Source organism: Oncorhynchus gorbuscha, linkage group LG18 (genome assembly GCF_021184085.1).
Source record: "Oncorhynchus gorbuscha isolate QuinsamMale2020 ecotype Even-year linkage group LG18, OgorEven_v1.0, whole genome shotgun sequence".
Lineage (NCBI taxonomy): Eukaryota > Metazoa > Chordata > Actinopteri > Salmoniformes > Salmonidae > Oncorhynchus > Oncorhynchus gorbuscha.
This window is the reverse complement of record NC_060190.1, coordinates 62,588,858-62,606,835: the sequence shown is the minus strand read 5'-3', so window position 1 is coordinate 62,606,835 and position 17,978 is coordinate 62,588,858.

The following is a 17,978-nucleotide window of genomic DNA, read 5'->3' as shown; positions in this document are numbered from 1 at the left end:
TTGATCAGTTTTTGGTCAAAAATTCTTTAATAGATTTGGGGAAATGTGAAAAACCGGGGGGAAAAGTTGAGATTTTTCTTCCTCCGTCTTCTGATGTCACAGCTAGCCAATGTTCACCCGGCATGTGGGTATTAGGATGGGTATTGACAATAAACATGTGTATTGACAATAAACATGGCCGGCCGCTACGGCCATTTCTCAATAGGTGATTCATCACAAGTCCACACTCCACAAAATTGTTTTCCAATCAAGCAGGTCATGAGCCCTTCCAACTCTTGTGTACCATAATTGCTGGACTATAAGCCGCTACTTTATTTTCACGCTTTGAACCTCGCGGTTTATACAGTGACGCGGCTAATTTATGGATTTTTCCCGCTTTCACAAGATTCATGCCGCCAAAAAACTGAGCACCGTCACCTGATGTGACGTAAAATCGAGCGCGCTCAAACTTCCCATCATTCTGATTACGGTAGTAATTTTGTCACCCTCATCATGGCAAAGACACAGAGAAATCCATATGATGCAGCTTTCAAGTTGAAGGAGATCGATCTGGCTGTTGGAAAAGGAAAGAGAGCTGCTGCACGGGAGCTTGGCCTTAATGAGTCGATTATAAGACTTTGTAAACAGCAGCGTGAGGAACTGACTCAGTGCAAAAAGACAACAAACCTTTCAGAGTGAAGAAAAGCAGATGGCCGAAAGTATTTGCAGCCACTCGACATCAGTGTAAATCCTGCATTTAAGGTGGCGCTCCTTGTTCAGTGGGAGGCTTGGATGACAAGTGGGGAGAAATCCTTCACTAAAAAGGGCTGCATGCGAAGAGCAACTTATGGTCAAGTCTGCCAGCGGGTCCTGACAGCGTGGAGCATTGTCAAAAAATCCACTATCATCAACGGGTTTCGAAAGGCTGGACTGCTGCGTGTTGAAGGGGCAGCATGAGCTCAGCGGGGTATTTGCCTCCGGATGAAAGTGAAGAGAGCGACAATGAAATCAATCCAACATCGGATGAAGCAATTCTGAGGCTATTCATCTATGACACCGAAGGAGATGACTTCAGTGGTTTTAGTGCACAGGAGGAAGATAGTGACCAAGTTCATTTGTTTCAATGTACCGGTAGGCACCTGCTGCTTATAGACATGTGCAGCGTATTTATGTACAAAATACATATTTTTTCATAATTCAGTGGGTGCGGTTTATATTCAGGTGCCCAGCAATAGTCCAGCAATTACGGTATTCATGTCTGCTCAACAATCCTTAATAATAATCCACTAAAACTTGTCTTTGAGCATTCACTTCCAAGATTGAATCAGAGCATGCATAAACAATCATACTAACTGTACGGAAAGGTGTAAAGGTGTAAGGAAACACATTTCCAGCCTGAGGTTACCTTGGGACACAACCAACAGATTTCCTGAGGTGTCATCATCAGATGATAAATTGAAAGCATACAATGTGTAACCCTCTGCAAAAATCATTTCTGTCAATAGGTAAAGAGAGATCTTTTAGATGCCTCCCTGTAGCCAGGAATAGGTTGTAAAATTCTCGCACAGATATGTTGTTAATAAATTGCAGTTGGAAAGCCTTAGCAGGGACCTGACGTTCGTCCTGACAGAGCTACATACTCTGCATTGAAGTACATACTCTGCATCAAACCTATAACCATGTAGCGGGGTAAAGAGCCTAGAAAAAGGTTTTCTTGACTGCAGATTCTACTGCCCACAGGTATGCTAAAGGTTTTCATGGTAATTCTTTGGAGAAGGTGAAGGGCATTTCCTTTCATTGCGTTGCCCCCAACACTTTTAAACTAAAGTCACCGTCCTGGGCAGACATCAGACAAAACTCATCCTTGGCCCTGGTTAATTTTAGTCTTAAATCAACCAAATTTAATAGTAAACGTTCTTGAAAGAAAATGTCAGAGTGTATAGGCCCTAGCAGATGAACCTCTCGAGATTCGGCACAGTAGCGAGCGCGTGCCTCCAGACCTTTGTTTGCACTGGTGGAAGTTTCTATCGATTCCATTGAGACTCCTGCAGTATCCTTGCTAAACAACCCGGAGCTGAATTGTGTCTTAAGAGTGTCTTCGGAGTAGTTGAGTAAAGACTCCATGATGGCCCTATAAGGGTATTGGCACTGTTTTGACTGATTAGGCTTTCACCCAAAGTACCATCTCTTTTGGTCACTTTTAGACGTAAATGCACCAAGGTGTTGTTGAGGTCCAGATAGTTGTCACCGTGGCCTGGTATGAACAACTCTATGGGACCGTTGTCTGTAATGGCAGAGAGTGGGCTATCTCCACATAACTGGACCTATCTATTGAAAATTGAGTTAAGGGGTCCATGAAAAGATCGAGCTCTGTCTTTATAGCTTTAGAGGACATGCGGTGTAAAAGAGCCATGTTGCTTGTTCTTTTAGGAAATACTTCTGAGTATTCTTTTTGTCGTTTTAGGTCCAGACGTCCTCACTTTACCACGTCTTTGACTTACTGAGTTTCTTTTAACGGTTAACCTCCGCGTTTTAGGGGCAGGCCTGCGCCTTATACCCGGAGGTCTCTTTTTTGGTCATGGAGACAACATCATAAGCCCCGAGCCTTCTTGATGCTCGGCATCTGGTGACGCCCTTCTGGTCATAGCATTGGCTACACTTATTATATTTTTAGCCTCTTATTTTAAATGTGGTTTGGCTATGCTGAGGCCTCTCTTCATAAACGGTAAAACCATCCTGAAGAGGTTACGAAATATACCGCCGATCCCCGAACCGTACATGGTCGGGGATCCATAATTGCCGCTTAACCCATTACCCACTTGAGCAACATAGTATGAGACATAGCGGTTATGGTCGAAATGTTGGTTGTGGTCCATAACCCTTTTAATTTATTTGTATTATATATGTTTTTGGTGGGTCTATAGTAGAGTTTTACAATCGTTTTACCATAAGTAAATTCAATGTTTTTGTTCTGATCCGTTTTAAGCGCAACCAGAATATTTTCAATATATTTCTTGCTTACAGGTACGTAGTTTGGCTTGTCGTAGTTAACAGTGACTATATCGCCATCCTTTCCATCTATATGAACTGTTCTCAGGAGGGGCACACAACTGTCTCCTACCCTTTGATAGGATATGATGTCGTTATACACAAATATGTTGTAAAATCCTGCATGTATATCCGCAGGGAATGGGAAGAATTTATCTTTCACATACGTCCATTTATCCCCAACATGTAGGCTAAATTACCGCTGGTCTTTATACCCCCATCAGCATCCCCTGAGATTTGTAGACGTTTATGTATAGGGTTGTAGATCAAGAGTATTTCCATATTGTTCAGGGTTAGGAGTTCATTCAACTCTGAGACGATCCTGTTGACGGTTCTATAGAACCCATTTTTAAGCTTAATAAGTTTATCCTTTTGCGATAAAAATCACGGTCCTTATCCTTGATATTATTCCAACTATGGGGGTATGTAATCTCGCTTAGACCTATGTCACGAACCGGCTCAAAGCCCGTAACAAAGGGAGACAACGTGGAGATAAGGAGTAACAAAAGATATATTTATTAACTAAAGCAACTAAGGAAAATATCCAATGGTGTGTGTAATCAGTAGTCCGTAGTGTAAGTGAGTGTTTTGCATGCATGAATGTGATAATGCAGGGTGTTGAAAGGTGCCAAAGCACACAAACAAAAGGCCACCAAGAACCACAACACAATCTACAACAGGTGTCTGCATGGAGAGAGTCTCCTCCATGAATGTGGAAGAGGTCTATTTATCCTGGGAGACACCTGGCCCAGGTGTTTCCCATGTAGCTGACGACCCTCTCAACTCCGCCCACCGGCATCCTAATAAGGAAACAAGAACAAAGACAGAATACGGCAGACAGAGTGGGAGGGTCGTCACATTCCCCCCCATAAAACCGGGGACCAACAAGGACCCCGGAACAACATACCAGCCTCCCGCGTTCCAAATTGACATCGGCCTCCGCGTCCCAAATTGACACAGGCCTCCGCGTCCCAAATTGACACAGGCCTCCGCGTCCCAAATTGACACAGGCCTCCGCGTCCCAAATTGACACAGGCCTCCGCGTCCCAAATTGACACAGGCCTCCGCGTCCCAAATTGACACAGGCCTCCGCGTCCCAAATTGACACAGGCCTCCGCGTCCCAGACACATCTGCTTGCAGCAAAACTGCACCTGCCCCCACATGACTAGCATCCACCTGCAAGGTAAATGACAAATCCATGCGAGGAGCAGCCAGCACTGGAGTTGAGGTAAGCAACCTCTTTGAATCTTCAAAAGCGTGTTGACAACGAGTAGACCAAACGTAAACAGCCTTAGCTTTCAGCATATCTGTCAAGGGAGCGACCACAGTAGAGAAGTTATTACAAAAACTACGGTAATAACCAATCATGCCCAAGAAACGTATCAGTTCCTTTTTAGTAGTTGGTGGTGGAAAAGCATCAATAGCCACCACTTTAGCCCGAACAGGACGCACTTCACCCTGCCCAACCACTTTTCCAAGGTATGTAATGGTCGCCTGAGCAAACTCACATTTTGCCAGATTGATTGTGAGGCGACCCGCAGCCAGACGTTCGAACAAGGCTTGAATACGGGACAGATGTTCTTCCCAAGTATCTGCATAGATCACTACATCGTCCAAATAAACAGCGCACCCGGTCAGACCGGCGACAACCCTGTTCATAAGTCGCTGAAAAGTGGCAGGTGCATTGCGCAGACCGAAACTCATAACTGAATACGAGTACAGACCAAAGGGTGTAATAAAGGCAGAGATTTCACGTGCCCTACTCGTCAGTGGCACCTGCCAATAGCCTTTTAACAGGTCAAATTTGCTCACAAACTTAGCTGCACCGACTTGATCAACACAGTCCTCCATCCGAGGAAGAGGAAATGAATCTGGCTCTGTGACACTGTTTACCTTACGGTAGTCCGTACAAAAACGGTTTGTTCCATCCGGTTTACTGACCAAGATACAGGGAGAAGCCCAACTGGAGAAAGAAGGCTCTGCTATCTTACTCTCCAGCATGTACTTGACCTCAGCATCCAGACAACGTAGTTTCTCTGAAGAAACTCTATAGAACCGCTGACGAATGGGGTCAGCACCTCCAATGTCAATATCATGTTCTATTAAGTTTGTACGTGTAGGTGTATCAGAAAATAAACCTGGAAATCTCTGAATCAGACCAACCATCTCTTTCCGCTCATCAACAGGTAGGTGAGTGAGAAGACTGTCTAAAATATCCAGTGTTTCTGAATTTTTCAATCTACCCTGCAATATACAATCGTCAGGACCAGGAACATCTTCCTCCTCATGCACAGGTCTAGCACGACAAGAACCCAAGGAAACAACGGTATCAGCCAAAAGAACAGGTTTACCGTCCTCTGTAGAATCCCACTGTTCAGTCTCAGAGGAACGTGCATAATAGGGTTTTAACAGATTTACATGGCACAGCTGGTGTGCTTTCCTCCGTTCTGGAGTGGCAACTAGATAATTTTGCTCAGTGTACTGGCGCACCACTGTATATGGACCTTGAAATTTGGCTTGAAAAGGAGAACCAACAATTGGCAGCAGAGCAAGAACCTGGTCACCTGGACTAAAGTGACGAGGCTCAGTTCGGCGATCAAATATGCCCTTCATCCTCTCCTGTGAAGATGATAACTTCTCTTTAGCCATTTCACCAGCGGCATACAGCCGTCGCCGGAAATCACACACATACGAACACAGGGACTGAGGAGGCTCGGGAGACTTCCAGTCATCCTGGAGAACAGATAAAAGTCCACGCACCCTATGTCCAAACACAAGGTCATTTGGACTGAAACCTGTGCTCTCCTGTGAAACTTCCTAGCGGCTAACAGTAACCAAGGCAACCCCTCCTCCCAATCCTTATCCATCTCAGTACAATAAGCTCTCAACAAAGACTTAAGTGTTTGATGGAAACGTTCCAGTGCTCCTTGACTTTGCGCGTGATAGGCGCTAGACACATTGTGTTTAATATGGAGCTGTTGAAGAACCTGACCAAACAGATTAGAGGTAAAATTAGATCCTTGATCACTCTGAATGACCTTAGGGATTCCAAACAATGAGAGAAACTGAGTCAAAGCTTTTAACACCGATTTAGTCGTGATAGATCGGAGAGGATAGGCAGCAGGAAACCTAGTGGTCTGACACATCACAGTGAACAGGTAACTGCTACCCTTTTTAGAACGAGGCAGAGGACCCACACAGTCAATAATCAGATACTCAAAAGGTTGGCTGAGTACAGGAATAGGAAACAATGGTACTGGTTTAATAACTTGATTAGGCTTACCAGTTAATTGACATGTGTGACAAGTTTTGATAAAATCAGAAACATCCCTCTTTAATCTAGGCCAAAAGAAATGTCTTAATATGCGATTGTAGGTTTTCCTCACCCCCATATGTCCAGCAACGTCGCTGTGAGAAGTTTCCAACACCAACTCACGAAGCTTAACTGGTACAACAACTTGACTAATTGCCTCCCCAGAAAAACACTATCATGAGACACCCACTTTCTCATCAGGACATCCTCTTGGAGAAAATAGCCATGGGCGACATCTCCCAACTGTTCTATAGGCACAATTTGATCACGCAACTCTTCCAACGTGGGGTCATCCCGTTGAGCATTGATTAGATCTGAGCGGGTTACAGATAACGGGATAACAGGGAAGACAGTGACATACTTTGTATTATTATCATTAGTCGGCGCAGTGACTAGTTCGCCACGGCTCATAGAACGTGTCACTGCACACGCAGAGAACACCTCTGGGAAACTCTGTACACTCTCATCAGGAATCCCAACAAATGACGGCTTAGTGGAAACCACTAGAGATGGAAACACGACTGGCCATACACGCTCACCTGCCAAGTTATTCCCAAGGATAACGTCGATACCCTCAATAGGCAACGAAGGACGCACCCCCACAACAACTTCACCCTTCACCAGCCCACAATCCAACATCAGTTTATGCAATGGAACTGACAGAGTGTTCAAACCTATTCCCCTAATTAGAACACTATTCCCCGAATCAGTCTCAGCAGAAAAGGGTAACACAGACTCCAACACAAATGATTCAGAGGCACCTGTGTCTCTCAGGATCTTCACTGGCACTAGGTCTTTACTTCCTAACATAGACACAAAACCTTCTGTAATGAAAGGTAAATAGTCTGGATCAATATGGACTTTCACATTCTCCTGGGCCTGAGGAAATGAGTCAAGAATGAACTGATGTGGAACAGGTGCAGCTAACGCAGCAGGCTTAGATTTAGCGTAAGCACCCTTTGACCTGAGAAGTGGACATTCGTTTTCCAATGACCTGAACCTTGACAGTAGTGACACTCCTGCCCAAAGTCAGCCTTACCATGGGAGTCAGGTTCAACCCTAGTTGAATAGAACTCTGCCCGAGAACCAAAGTATCTCGGTGAGCGAAGCCCAAATCTATCCGAATGCCCCCACTCTTTCCGAATACGGGGTTTTGCAAAGACACTTTTGTGAGTCAACACATACTCGTCCGCCAAAACCGCAGCTTCAGCAACATTCTTTACTTTCTGTTCATTAATATAAGTGGCAATACGATCAGGAATTGTGTCCTTAAATTGCTCTAACATAATCAGATCACACAGCCCTTGGAAAGTCACAACTGCAGAGGCGGAACACCAGCGATTAAACTGTAAAGATAACTGTCGCGCAAACTCAACATGAGTCTGGTTATCGTCCCTTTTTAAAGTTCTAAATCGTTGACGGTAAGCCTCAGGGACCAATTCATAAATCTGTAACACAGCTGTTTTAACTTTATCATAACTGGCACTGTCGTGTACACTAAGAGCTGAATATGCTTCCTGCGCTTTACCAGTCAGCACACACTGCAACATTAAAGTGCGGTCAGAATCAGGCCAACTCCTAGCGTCAGCAACCCGCTCAAACAACGAAAAGAATGTCTCGGGTCCCTTTCATTAAACCGAGGCAATAACCGCAAGTTCCCAACAATATCAAATGTCTCTGGGGCATGACCAAAAGCGGAACTACCCCTAGGTAAATCTGGGTCACCTTCCCAAAACAAACTCTCCCCTGAGATCTTTCCTTCCCTAACCAACTCTATACGTTCTTGTTGCAACTTGATTTTAGCACGCTCCATATCTTGTTTAAATGCCAATTCCTTTTCATATTTCACACGATCATGCTCTAGCTTCTCACGATCATGCTCTAGCTTCTCACGATCATGCTCTAGCTGTAACAAAAGCAGTTCTTTCTGCTGTTCAAAAAGAAGGCAACTAGGACTAACCGATGGAATGGCCATTGTAACGTTATGGGGAGACAACAAATCCTCAGCAGAGGCTGGCCCGGTGGTAACTTCAAGAATACCACTCTCCATCAGATTGGCTTTCAATATCAACCTAATAGAATTCTTTAGACGTTTAGCACTAATCTCAACCTTGTAGTGTTCCGCGACCTTCAACAGCTGTTCTTTAGTACCTAAATCTAACAATTCCTCTGATGGAGAGCGAATGAACTTATCTACATAAGACGCCATAATCACACAAATTTTTTTTATCGCTTTTCCCTTCTGCTGAGCACACCAGAACACAACCCGAGAATTGACAATCACCCTGAGCACCACAGAAGAGAGATGAGATATGGAGCTTCCCCAAAACCTACAATAACTCAACCCTAGTCTTCGTGCAGATTTGCGGTGGGAATTTACGCACTGTAGCCCGCTGGCAAGGAAATAGAACTCCCCAGCATGCTGGCAAATTCCACCAAGCCACGGATGTGCCCCCGAGACAACTGCTCAGTCCACAGACACCACACAAAAATAACAAACATTAACCATGCCCAACATATTCCAAAAAATGAAACACGTCGCTAAACCTATCAGGGGAAAAAGGCTATAGCTCCGGGTAGCAAGTTCCACTACCCTACCCAAATCTCCCACCGAGGTACACAGCAGATTACTCACTTCAGACTGACGTCCCAACAGAAAGTAGAACAAGAGTTTCCAGGCTAGGCAAGGCCTGGAAACTAACCATTATACTCTCTCCAACGCAGCACACAAACCAAACAACAAAGGCAACCAATACTGGGCCGATCACACTCAAACACCATATTCAAACCAAACACGTACCTCCACGGTCTCCCAAACCAATAGTTCAAAGATCCCGGACGAGCCCCCACTTGTCACGAACCGGCTCAAAGCCCGTAACAAAGGGAGACAACGTGGAGATAAGGAGTAACAAAAGATATATTTATTAACTAAAGCAACTAAGGAAAATATCCAATGGTGTGTGTAATCAGTAGTCCGTAGTGTAAGTGAGTGTTTTGCATGCATGAATGTGATAATGCAGGGTGTTGAAAGGTGCCAAAGCACACAAACAAAAGGCCACCAAGAACCACAACACAATCTACAACAGGTGTCTGCATGGAGAGAGTCTCCTCCATGAATGTGGAAGAGGTCTATTTATCCTGGGAGACACCTGGCCCAGGTGTTTCCCATGTAGCTGACGACCCTCTCAACTCCGCCCACCGGCATCCTAATAAGGAAACAAGAACAAAGACAGAATACGGCAGACAGAGTGGGAGGGTCGTCACACCTACTTCCCAGGCCTCTGATAACTCTATAGGCTTTGGAAAATTGGTTGTATAATTCGAACTTTGGTCATTACGTCAGGTAGAAGCCGCTGTGTTCCATGATGCACTTCTGTGTACATGCGAATGATGTTGTATTTATCATGCATGAGGGTTTAAGTTAACCCCGATGCCTCCACCACATTGTGCTCTAATACCCTGTTGAACTTTTTAGGCCAGTTTTTCCAGCGGACCAGCACCCATTTCTGACCCTTTTCTCTCTTTTGATCTAGAATCTCCTCCACGTGAAATACTTTGTCTTTACCCAACTGTACCTTCTGTAATTCCTTCTCATAAAAAGATACCTCTATAAGCTCCCTGTCATAATCTTTTAACTTGTAGACAGGGGGTATGCGCGCTAGACATTCGGTAACGGTGAACACCTCATTGCTGTAACCTTTCTCATATTTTTTGTCAAAAACACCCCTCAACTTGGATATACGTACCAAGTCCCCCACTATGAATTTAAAATATATTTTTTTCTTATGGTGAAGGGGGAACAAACCATACAGATTTGTAAAGACTTGAAAAGAGTTTTCAGAAGAGACCTCTGAGGGCTTCATCCGTATACTCTTATGGTAGCTGTTGTTGTACCCCTTTACTAAATCTTGAACTATATTGATATATCTATGCATGTTGCGAGCTGTAAAATATTGTAATGCTCCTGGTGTCGTGGGTGTGGAGTCAAACGCAGGAGACAGAGAGTGCAATGCTGTGCCCTTTAATTGCACCAACGCACCACAGGGTGCTCACAATAATAACGGCCCCAAACACGTTCCTCTACTACAGAGCCGAAGGTTACAATGAATAATCCCGCACAACAAACAGGCGGGCCGGCTGTCTAAAGAAGCCCAACTAATCATCACTAACAGGTGATATCAATAAACATACAAGGAGAGGGAGGAAAGACAATCAGTGGCAGCTAATAGGCCGGTGACGACCACCGCCGAGCACCACCCGACCGGGAAGAGAAGCCACCCTCAGTCGGACTCGTGACAAATATCAACACATCCGCTCCTTCAGAGTTCTGTTAAAGCGTTCAACAACTGAAGCTTTCAAATCCGAGCCTGTAGCAAAATGTACTATATTATGCTTCTTCATGAGTTTCTGAAAAGTATTATTAAAAAAAGATTTTCCGCCATCAGTCTGCACTTTCTTGGGGGCTCCTCCTTCCTTCAAGATAGAGTCAAAGGCCCGGGTCACCTCGGCCCGCTCTTATTTTTATTTTATTTTTAAAATATCTATAACCGTTAGCATGTAGCGATTTCCATCATTTTTATCTGCAAAGGCCTGCATGTCACATAGATCCGTCTGAAACTGGGACAAGGGATGAGTAGAAAAAACTATATTTATTGGAAATTGTTTTCGTACAAGTTTATGTAGAGTATGAGCATCCTGCTCTAATAACCACTCATTCACTTGAGCAGCACTTAACCGGCTACCTGTTTCTTCGGCTATAGCTCTAACCCAGGGTTAGAGGGGGTATAATATGTTTTTCAACATCTGCTCCGCCATCCTTCTTGCCTCTCTGAGGTACAATAATGTTAATGAGCCACATTCAAATAACGACAACATTTCATTTTAGAATTTGTATTTTTGCAAACATCAAGTATTACGTATACAGACAATTCAGAATTCGTTGCAGGATACTTGTCCCCATTTTCTCAACGATCCAAGCATGCAACACCCTGTATATTTGGTTTAGATTTACAGGCTTGTGTCCCTGAATTTTTAAAACACACACATCCGCTATATAAGTATATAAACAACAAATATGATACATGTTACGATTAAACAGTGTTTCAAACAAATAAAGTAAAATCTTAGACAAAGTTGTTTCTAGTTCTTCAGAATCATCCACAAGACGGGATACCAGTTGTGTCCATTGTAGACTCTCACCCATATGTCGTACATGATTCATGATTTGCTCCATTTTTAGCATACGCTCTCCCAGGTATTGTATGTTGTGTAGAACGATACATTTTTCACTTTATTTTCAATAATTTGACGCATAACATTTGTAAGTTCTCTCAAAAGAAGAAATGTATTTATTCTCTCTAACATCGTATGCATATAGTTACCCATTGCTTTACATCTAAATAACAAATATGTATTGTCACTCGGTCTCTTGGGGTTTATTGAGCCAGAAACTCATCACATCAGCCACCACAGCTTCCCTGTATTTGTTGTCGTCCACCAGGGTGTGTCGGATTTCTTTGAGTTTCTCGTGGATGTAGATCGCCTCCTTCAGTTCATGTAGGAAAGCCTCAGTTACCCCGAAAATAGACGGCATATGGGAATAGACGGCACAAGACCCATAGACTCCAGGGCTCTGACCAGCGAAGGTATAAACCTGCAGGACCACAGTCTTTTCACCAGCTCCTCAAAATGGTTGAAGAAGTAGTATCTTGGGGTGTCGTATAGGCATGGATAATGGCGCTGGCTGGGGTGATTGATCTCACAACGATGCATTTTTCTCTTATAAACTCTCCAATCACCAAGTCTAAAAGTGTGGCTACAGAGGCCTTGATGGTGTCCACAAAAATAGTACTGACCACCCCATCAAACACATCCTCAGGCTGTGTACATGTAGGAGGTGTCGGGTGTCTTGCCTGGGGGGAGTAGAATGGTGGGCTGCGTGGCATAGAGTCCTTAGTATCTGGCCCCCAGGACGTATCAGAGTCCTGGTATGTTGTATGAATATCCATGGTATATGCTGAAATGAAGAACCGGAGGCTTTATGGGCACTCCTTTTATTGTTGAACCAGTCCTTTGGGTATCAGGACGTGGTTAATGCAGCCGCGTACTTAGTTTTCTTCGGGGGCTGACCCTTCTGAGAATGTACATTCTTGGGGTTCCTTTGAATCCTCAGGATTCGTATATATTATGCACTTCCTTAGATGAACAATGCTCTGCCACTGTTGGCTCTGTACAAAAAGAGCGTCCAATAACTCTAACATTTTCAATTCCGTTAGATCCCAACTTTTAAAAGGAATAAGCATGCGCAACCTAAAATCCCCAGTCAGGCCACCATCACAAATGTTTTGGTTGCGGGTTTCCTCGTTGCTGATATAGAACTCCACGCAGCCACATGGAAGTCCATTCTTTCTTTGTATTTTCACCCTGTGAAATACTCTTCCTGAGGAGTCAGGGGTACCTTTGTCATGCAGGTGAAAGAGGACCCAAAAGCGACTTGGCGAAAACAGAGTCTTTAATCCAGTAAAGTAAATACAATCAAAAAAACACAACTTTCACTCGAAATGACGAGGACAAACTGGAGACTCGATCTTGAACAGCAGGTGAACAGCAGGTTGCCTCGGGAAGGCACTTGAACCAAACAGACTCAGACACCTGCTCACCACGCAGCATCTGAGGGAAACACGACACGACAGGGCGATACACAAACACAGCACGGTGAATTCTAGACAAGGAACCGACAGGGCAGAAACGAATAACAAGGAGAGAAATAGGGACTCTAATCAGGGAAAAGGATCGGGAACAGGTGTGGGAAGACTAAATGATTGATTAGGGGAATAGGAACAGCTGGGAGCAGGAACGGAACGATAGAGAGAAGAGAGAGCGGGAGAGTGAGAGAGGGAGGGGAGAGAGAGGATAGAAAGAGGGAAAGAACCTAATAAGACCAGCAGAGGGAAACGAATAGAAGGGGAAGAACAGGGACAAGACATGATAATCAATGACAAAACATGACAGTACCCCCCCACTCACCGAGCACCTCCTGGCGCACTCGAGGAGGAATCCTGGCGGCAACGGAGGAAATCATCAATGAGTGAACGGTCCAGCACGTCCCGAGACGGAACCCAACTCCTCTCCTCAGGACCGTAACCCTCCCAATCCACTAAGTATTGGTGACCCCGTCCCCGAGAACGCATGTCCATGATCTTATGTACCTTGTAAATAGGTGCGCTCTCGACAAGGACGGGAGGGGGGGAGGGAAGACGAACGGGGGTGCGAAGAAAGGGCTTGACACAGGAGACATGGAAGACAGGATGGACGCGACGAAGATGTCGCGGAAGAAGCAGTCGCACAGCGACAGGATTGACGACCTGGGAGACACGGAACGGACCAATGAACCGCGGAGTCAACTTACGAGAAGCTGTCGTAAGAGGAAGGTTGCGAGTGGAAAGCCACACTCTCTGACCGCAACAATACCTTGGACTCTTAATCCTGCGTTTATTGGCGGCTCTCACAGTCTGTGCCCTGTAACGGCAAAGTGCAGACCTCACCCTCCTCCAGGTGCGCTCACAACGTTGGACAAACGCTTGAGCGGAGGGAACGCTGGACTCGGCAAGCTGGGATGAGAACAGAGGAGGCTGGTAACCCAGACTACTCTGAAACGGAGATAACCCGGTAGCAGACGAAGGAAGCGAATTGTGAGCGTATTCTGCCCAGGGGAGCTGTTCTGCCCAAGACGCAGGGTTTCTGAAAGAAAGGCTGCGTAGTATGCAACCAATCGTCTGATTGGCCCTCTCTGCTTGACCGTTAGACTGGGGATGAAACCCGGAAGAGAGACTGACGGACGCACCAATCAAACGACAGAACTCCCTGAATTGCGGGCCTCTGTCTGAAACGGCGTCTAACGGGAGGCCATGAATTCTGAACACATTCTCGATAATGATTTGTGCCGTCTCCTTAGCGGAAGGAAGTTTAGCGAGGGGAATGAAATGTGCCGCCTTAGAGAACCTATCGACAACCGTAAGAATCACAGTCTTCCCCGCAGACAAAGGCAGACCGGTAATGAAGTCTAGGGCGATGTGAGACCATGGTCGAGAAGGAATGGGGAGCGGTCTGAGACGACCGGCAGGAGGAGAGTTACCCGACTTAGTCTGCGCGCAGTCCGAACAAGCAGCCACGAAACGGCGCGTGTCACGCTCCTGAGTCGGCCACCAAAAGCGCTGGCGAATAGACGCAAGAGTGCCTCGAACACCGGGATGACCAGCTAACTTGGCAGAGTGAGCCCACTGAAGAACAGCCAGACGAGTGGAAACAGGAACGAAAGGAGGTTACTAGGACAAGCGCGCGGCGACGCAGTGTGCGTGAGTGCTTGCTTAACCTGTCTTTCAATTCCCCAGACTGTCAACCCGACAACACGCCCATAAGGAAGAATCCCTCGGGATCAGTAGAAGCCACAGAAGAACTAAACAGACGGGATAAGGCATCAGGCTTGGTGTTCTTGCTACCCGGACGGTAAGAAATCACAAACTCGAAACGAGCGAAAAACAACGCCCAACGAGCTTGACGGGCATTAAGTCGTTTGGCAGAACGGATGTACTCAAGGTTCTTATGGTCTGTCCAAACGACAAAAGGAACGGTCGCCCCCTCCAACCACTGTCGCCATTCGCCTAGGGCTAAGCGGATGGCGAGCAGTTCACGGTTACCCACATCATAGTTGCGCTCAGATGGCGACAGGCGATGAGAAAAATAAGCGCAAGGATGAACCTTATCGTCAGACTGGAAGCGCTGGGATAGAATGGCTCCCACGCCTACCTCTGAAGCGTCAACCTCGACAATGAATTGTCTAGTGACGTCAGGAGTAACGAGGATAGGAGCGGACGTAAAACGTTCTTTTAGAAGATCAAAAGCTCCCTGGGCGGAACCGGACCACTTAAAACACATCTTGACAGAAGTAAGAGCTGTGAGAGGGGCAGCAACTTGACCGAAATTACGAATGAAACGCCATAGAAATTAGCGAAACCTAAAAGCGCTGCAACTCGACACGTGACCTTGGAACGGGCCAATCACTGACAGCTTGGACCTTAGCGGAATCCATCTGAATGCCTTCAGCGGAAATAACGGAACCGAGAAAAGTAACGGAGGAGACATGAAAAGAGCACTTCTCAGCCTTTACGTAGAGACAATTCTCTAAAAGGCGCTGTAGAACACGTCGAACGTGCTGAACATGAATCTCGAGTGACGGTGAAAAAATCAGGATATCGTCAAGATAGACAAAAACAAAGATGTTCAGCATGTCTCTCAGAACATCATTAACTAATGCCTGAAAAACAGCTGGCGCATTGGCGAGACCAAACGGCAGAACCCGGTACTCAAAATGCCCTAACGGAGTGTTAAACGCCGTTTTCCACTCGTCCCCCTCTCTGATGCGCACGAGATGGTAAGCGTTACGAAGGTCCAACTTAGTAAAGCACCTGGCTCCCTGCAGAATCTCGAAGGCTGATGACATAAGGGGAAGCGGATAACGATTCTTAACCGTTATGTCATTCAGCCCTCGATAATCCACGCAGGGGCGCAGAGTACCGTCCTTCTTCTTAACAAAAAGAACCCCGCCCCGGCCGGAGAGGAAGAAGGCACTATGGTACCGGCGTCAAGAGACACAGACAAATAATCCTCGAGAGCCTTACGTTCGGGAGCCGACAGAGAGTATAGTCTACCCCGAGGAGGAGTGGTCCCCGGAAGGAGATCAATACTACAATCATACGACCGGTGAGGAGGAAGGGAGTTGGCTCGGGACCGACTGAAGACCGTGCGCAGATCATGATATTCCTCCGGCACTCCTGTCAAATCGCCAGGTTCCTCCTGAGAAGTAGGGACAGAAGAAACGGGAGGGATGGCAGACATTAAACACTTCACATGACAAGAAACGTTCCAGGATAGGATAGAATTACTAGACCAATTAATAGAAGGATTATGACATACTAGCCAGGGATGACCCAAAACAACAGGTGTAAACGGTGAACGAAAAATCAAAAAAGAAATAGTCTCACTGTGGTTACCAGATACTGTGAGGGTTAAAGGTAGTGTCTCAAATCTGATACTGGGAAGATGACTACCATCTAAGGCGAACATGGGCGTAGGCTTCTCTAACTCTCTGAAAGGAATGTCATGTTTCCGAACCCATGCTTCGTCCATGAAACAACCCTCAGCCCCAGAGTCTATCAAGGCACTACATGTAGCACCCGAACCGGTCCAGCGTAGATGGACCGACAAAGTAGTACAGGATTTTGATGGAGAGACTTGAGTAGTTGCGCTCACCTGTAGCCCTCCGCTTACTGATGAGCTCTGGCTTTTACTGGACATGAATGAACAAAATGTCCAGCAACTCCGCAATAGAGGCACAGGCGGTTGGTGATCCTCCGTTCCCTCTCCTTAGTCGAGATGCGAATCCCTCCCAGCTGCATGGGCTCAGTCTCTGAGCCAGAGGAGGGAGATGGTTGCGATGCGGAGCAGGGAAACACCGTTGATGCGAGCTCTCTTCCACGAGCCCGGTGACAAAGATCTACCCGTCGTTCTATGCGGATGGCGAGAGCAATCAAAGAGTCCACATCTGAAGGAACCTCCCGGGAGAGAATCTCATCCTTAACCACTGCGTGGAGTCCCTCCAGAAAACGAGCGAGCAGCGCCGGCTCGTTCCACTCACTAGAGGCAGCAAGAGTGCGAAACTCAATAGAATAATCCGTTATGGATCGATCACCTTGGCATAGGGAAGCCAGGGCCCTAGAAGCCTCCCTACCAAAAACTGAACGGTCAAAAACCCGAATCATCTCCTCTTTAAAGTTCTGGTACTTGTTAGAGCAATCAGCCCTTGCCTCCCAGATAGCTGTGCCCCATTCTCGAGCCCGGCCAGTAAGGAGTGAAATGACGTAAGCAACCCGAGCTCTCTCTCTAGAGTATGTGTTGGGTTGGAGAGAGAACACAATCTCACACTGCGTGAGAAAGGAGCGGCACTCAGTGGGCTGCCCGGAGTAGCAAGGTGGGTTATTAACCCTAGGTTCTGGAGGCTCGGCAGGCCAGGAAGTAACAGGTGGCACGAGACGAAGACTCTGGAACTGTCCAGAGAGGTCGGAAACCTGAGCGGCCAGGTTCTCCACGGCATGGCGAGCAGCAGACAATTCCTGCTCGTGTCTGCCGAGCATGGCTCCTTGGATCTCGACGGCAGTGTTACGAGCGTCTGAAGTCGCTGGGTCCATTCCTTGGTCGGTTCCTTCTGTCATGCAGGTGAAAGAGGACCCAAAAGCGACTTGGCGAAAACAGAGTCTTTAATCCAGTAAAGTAAATACAATCAAAAAACACAACTTTCACTCGAAATGACGAGGACAAACTGGAGACTCGATCTTGAACAGCAGGTGAACAGCAGGTTGCCTCGGGAAGGCACTTGAACCAAACAGACTCAGACACCTGCTCACCACGCAGCATCTGAGGGAAACACGACACGACAGGGCGATACACAAACACAGCACGGTGAATTCTAGACAAGGAACCGACAGGGCAGAAACGAATAACAAGGAGAGAAATAGGGACTCTAATCAGGGAAAAGGATCGGGAACAGGTGTGGGAAGACTAAATGATTGATTAGGGGAATAG